Source organism: Dermacentor variabilis, chromosome 7 (genome assembly GCF_050947875.1).
Source record: "Dermacentor variabilis isolate Ectoservices chromosome 7, ASM5094787v1, whole genome shotgun sequence".
Taxonomy (NCBI): Eukaryota; Metazoa; Arthropoda; class Arachnida; order Ixodida; family Ixodidae; genus Dermacentor; species Dermacentor variabilis.
Window position 1 is genome coordinate 90,119,705 of NC_134574.1, and position 6,108 is coordinate 90,125,812.

The window sequence follows — 6,108 nt, forward strand, 5'->3', positions numbered from 1 at the left end:
TAGAGCTCGCTCCCCTACAAAATCCTTGTGGAGCGCATATATTTTTCTAGAAACGAGCTGAGGGTAGGCATATATAAAACAAATTATGTATGTACTACTACGAATAACATATCTATTCCTCATTATTCTTGAGGGTTTATTGCAAAGGAGTTCATTACTGCTGTTTCGTGTAATAAATTTGGAAAAGGTGTAACGCGACATGAAGAAACCACAAGGCAGGAATGATCGTTGTTGGCCCTTAGGATAGTATGACGTCCTTAGCAACATTAGAAACTACGAAGTGGCTAAACTAGTCGCAAGTACCAATACGAGCGGCATATCGAATTGCGATATTGTCCCAGCTGGAAATTACGCACCCACAGGAACAAGGACGTGACAAAAGTCAGCTAAGTAAATTCAGCTTACTCTACTAAATGGCTCAATCGGCAACAGTTTTTATTCGCCAATGCTTTGGCGTAACTGTTCGTTGCTGCTGAGACAATGGCAGATTTTCATCTGACGAGGTCACGATTGTGGGTGATTTGATATTTCACGGCAAAACCAGCACAATGCGGAATGCACTGACAAAGAAAGGAAGACGTACCTGACTCTATTTGTCGCCATGCGCCAATGAGCATTCGCACGCACACACACTGAATCGCGTACGTGTGCGTATGAAGCTCACTGCCTTGTCTATTTTCCTGGCTTGGTTTGTGTCATCCGCGCTGTGCTTGTTTTGCCACATTTCCTAGTTCGCGTTCTAAAGAAGCGAGCACTGCTCTGGCCTCCGGCCTCATGCGGCTCTTGTCAGCAGCAGTCAACAGCCACATCAATTCCCTATCACTTTTATGCAGTCTGTAAACTTTATTGATTGAAAAGCCATTCAAGAGTGCTGCTGTCACCTAATGTGGCAATGGGGGCTTATTGGTATTGCATGCCAATGCAACATGTGTTCGTATTTTGCCGAACAATATTTATTTAGGAAGAAGGCAAAGAATTTGTAGTGTTCTAGCAACTACTCAATAAAACTTTTCTCATGCAAAGCGCGATAAACAGCCGAGATTCCGTAGATGGACTAGTAAACCATGGTTCGCTTAATAATTTCGGCTATTTCAGTAATGATAGAGAAAAGGTAAGAAAACTGCAGGTTTACAGAACAGGAATTTTGCGAAGCACAATTGGTCACATCTTTGTATCCTGTAAATTGAAGTGTAGCAAATAGTAAAGGAAAGGGAAATGGAAGGGGATAAGCAGTCGCTGCTGCAAGCTGAACGCACAACCTCCACATTACGCGTGCGTTGCACTACTAATTGTGCTAGGACGATCGCTGTCAATCCGTCAACTAATTGCGTATTTCTGTTTATTAGATCTAGGCCTGGAAGTGTCAGACAGCGTAAGTCAGAGCCATCGTGAGCGCATGTCGAAGATTCTTTTTTGCCCGATGGCCTCAGGTAACACGCGATCTCAGGGCAGCAAGCACGTGGCTGGAAAACCGCCGTATGCTACGTAATGACATAAAGGTTGCCAGATTCAATACCCTCGCTATATATGAACGAGGGAAGGAAAACCGATGGACTCAATTTTTAATAATGATGGCCATATAAAGGCCACAGACAATGAAGCCGAGAAAAGCACCGGTGGAATTAACTCTGGTTGAATTCGAAATACAGAAAATAATAAAGCAAATAAAAATCAAAGTGGCCGCAAACTTATTTCGCCGATGCTTACCTTCTATTCACTGTCATAAAATTCGTTAGTGCGAGAGTGCATCCAAATTCCTGGAGGTCCAAGACGCACTGAAAAATATCGACTACTCACAACTTCCCTTTGTTGAAACCGGCGATGCCACAGAAACACTTATAATGAACATCACCTCCCACATACCTCCATATACGCACTTTGGGCTAACCGGGGTTCCATCGGCAAAAAGAAAAGCGCACCGCAACAAACCATTGATACCACACGCTGATACTTCTGGAACCGTGGACGACAGTGTGCTTTGGAAAAATTATAACTGCTAGTACTACACAGCAAAACAGACCGATCACAGCCTGCAAGATAGTGATTGATCAATCGCATTCTTGATAATCATTTAGTCGCCTTGGTGCAGCAATGTTAACACTTCGTCGGCACAATTAGCGCAATGAAGGTGATTCCCCTATGATAGGACGCCTTACCCACGCAGTATCCAAGGTATATCCCATGTAATGAGGAATACTAGATGGAGGGCTACCCGTTGTCAGACTTAGCAAAAAGACGACGCTGCAAGATTTGCGAAAGTTCTTTTCATCAGAGTAGTCTTCTCTTTCTACTAGGTCTCAGTCACATCGACTAAACCGAACAATGTTGGCAAGCTAATTGGGAATGCTTACAAACCGCTTTTAGGCCTTTGTTCGGCGCTTCCGCTTTCTGCTTGCAATGTCTAGCTGTATATGATACTACCAGAAAAGTCAGCTAGGCAAATTTCACTAACCCTCGGCAACGTTTAGTCCTCATCCCTGCTGGCTACACCATTCTCTGCCGTTTAAGTGGACGGCTTCACATACATACTTTTCCGATACCAATGCGCTACATAAAAAAATCCGGTCGTGCATAAGGATCGCGTCAATACCCCAAAACCTGCATCCAGCTCGCCATGCCAATTGTCGTCCTGCTCGCACCAGAGTGCTGACATTTGGTATGGTGATCAGCACGGTACCGTATACAGAAACGCCGCATTTGTAACAAATAAACGTTTTACTGCGATCACCATTCTTTTCCTACTTAAACATTATCTATCTATCTATCTATCTATCTATCTATCTATCTATCTATCTATCTATCTATCTATCTATCTATCTATCTATCTATCTATCTATCTATCTATCTATCTATCTATCTATCTATCTATCTATCTATCTTCGTCATAGGTCGTCCTACCGAAACGTTGGCCAGCCTTTGTGAGGCACCTTATCCCTGTTTACAAAGTTTATACCACAGTGTGCTATTCCCTTGATTCCCATAATAATAATTGCTGAAACAGAGATACCCAGCTGGACTATGCATATTTTATTTAATTTTATTTATTTATACATAATGCAGCCCCTTTATGGGGCTATTGCAGGAGTGGGTTAGACAAAAAGAAGTAATACAAAAAATAAGTAAACAATAACATATTAAAAATTTGCAAGAAATAAGGCAGATGACACAAATGAAACTCAAAATAACAGCAACACTGAGAGTCAGTACAAAACGAGAATGAGTCGGTACACTGTAACAACAATAAAATACATAAAAGAAGGTGTAGTAAACTTTTAACATGAAATCGTTTAGTGGCAGTGACCTAATTGTTTCGGCAATTAAGTTCCCGAATTCAATAGTACGTGGGAAAAAGGTGTATTTAAATTTATGATTTCGAACAAAGTAAGGCTTAATATTAAGGCTATGGTGACTCCTACTTTACGGAAGAATGTCTGAAGGAATATATATGGGATGCGAGACACGATAAGAAAAATTGACGTTGCCATGCAGAAACTTCAATGACTCAGTGTGACGGCGTATGGATAAAGGGGTTAGGTTCAAAGAAGATAAGGCACGAGGGGGGAAAAATAGTGATCATAGCGACGATATATGAACCTAATAGATTTTCGTTGTATGCGTTGAATGGAGTTAATGTCGCACTGCTTATGAGGGTTTCAGACAGGAGAAGCAGTTTTCAGTTTCAGTTTCAGTTTATTTCTTTAATAAGGAGGAGACATACATGTTTACATAAGTATACAGAAGGAGGTCCTAGTGCATGTGGCTGAAAGGGGACCTCATGTCAGAAAATATATACATTAAAGGAAATACAAGGCATAAAACAGCAATACAGTAGTCACTATGAGGAAGATTATTCAAAGTATAAGTACAAACTGTAAAGTAATATAAAGTCAATAGCTAGTCGAACAATTAAAACAGTAGTTTAGGGCATTCGCAACATAACAAACCGAAATACTTATAAAGGCTATAAATGAGAAAAAAAGAAAACTAAAGAAAAAAGAAAAAGAAAAAAAACGGCAAGGGAATGAGCAGGAGTGAGGTGAATAGCTTAGATATGTGGATAATTTTGGCTATCTAGTAGAAAAGTGAATAATGTTTTCTTGAAGAAACTCAAAGACGAAGAGTGCACCATAATCTAGGATTGGGCGAAATAAAGTTTTATATATTAATAGCTTAGTTTCCTTTGGAGAATTGTTGAAATTCCGCCTCAAATACCCGAGCTTCCGGATTGCTTTAGTGCCAATGAAATTAATGAGTTTTGACCAGGACATGTTAGTGGTAAATATGACGCCAAGATACTTGTATTCTGATACTCTCTGCAAGGATAAGTCGTTGAAAGTGTAATTGATCAATGAAGGAGAGACACTATTAAAAATGACAATATCACAGTTTTAGTAAAATTTATTTTCATTTGCCAAGTGTTGCATCAGGTGCAGAAGCTGACAAATGAGGAATTTAGTTCAAGATGATCTTCTGGTGTGTTTATCACGCGATACAAAACACAGTCGTCCGCATAAACGCGTATGTGTGAAGTGACGGTTCGAGGTAAGTCATTAATGTATAGTAGAAATAGTAACGGACCAAGAACCGACCCTTGGGGTACACCAGATTACACGTCAACAGCAGAACAATTAGTTGAATTACAACGTACGAATTGTGACCGATGAGAAAGGAAACTGGCAATCCAGCTAACCAAGTGAGAATTTTTCAAGATCATGTTAAGCTTTATTAAGAGATTAGAATGCAGTACAATATCGAAAAACTTGCAAAAATCTATATATATAGTGTCGACCTGGGTGCCGGTATCAAGAGCGCAGAGAGTGTCGTGTGAGAATTCAACTAGTTGTATTAAGGTGCTGAAACCTTCCCTAAAATCGTGCTGAAAGTTAGAAAGCATGTGATTAGATTCCAGAAATTCCATTATATGTTATGTGAATTATGTGTTCCAGCATCTTACATGAATATGATGTCAATGAAATAGGTCTATAGTTAGATAAGAGCCATTTATTACCAGATTTGAATAATGGATGTACTTTGGCCAGCTTCCATGAGGATGGAACAATGCCGGTATTGAGGGACTTTTGAAAAATTATAGTTAGGTAGCGAGCAGACCACTATGAATAACGAACGAGAAAAGAATTTTGTATACCATCCGGACCGGTGGATATTTTAGTGTCTAAATGTAGTATTAGGTTCAGTACACCATGCACATTAATCATGATATCAGTAATCGGGGTTGCCACTTTAGGAGGGTCAGAGGATGGAACTTCGTGGGTATCTGATGAAAACACAGATTTAAAGTAGGCATTAAAAGCATCAGCTATTATTAACGGATCATTAGTTGTTTCATCATTGACGATAATAGATTGCGATATAGACTCTGTTGGCAAGACAGAGCGCCAAAAAATTTGCGAGGATTAGCTTTTAGAATATTTCCTAAGTGGGCATGAAAAACGAACTTTTGCCGATTTCGTAATTACTAGCAGTTCTTCTTTGCCCTACAAAACTTGATAGCACTATCAGGGCCTGATAAACGCTTCACGCGCCTGAGGCGTCCAACGCGGCGTGAAACGTGAAGCATATCACGCGTCATCCAGGGTACTTCGGGTGTTAATGCAATATACCTGTGCCTAACAAGCCTACTCATAATAGTGACTGCAGTTTTGAAGAATCACGTTAAGAATTGCAAATTATTTCCGCTTAGAATAGTCTGCAATGTCTCTTTTCTCCCACTCCGAGATGTGAAGATTTGCCACACTATCAGTAGAAGGACATGAATAGGGTGTATTGACAACGTTACTTATCAGCTAAAACATGGTACAACCTCTTAGGTGTGTTGATAAGTGTAGAACCGGCGCAATGTACACTAAATTATTTGAATAATATGTGCGACTATTTACTAAGGAAAGACCACCAAATTGATAATCTGGCTCTTTCTTTTGTATAGCGCATGTAGTATACAGCCTGTCCAAGACGACGGCACTATATACAACAGTAATGAAAACAGGAACACTTATTATGCACGACAAGGGCTTTATACCATGCACGATTGGCAAAATGCGAATCTGCGCCAGCCGCTAACAGAACGTAAACTGCATAACGCCGAAGCAA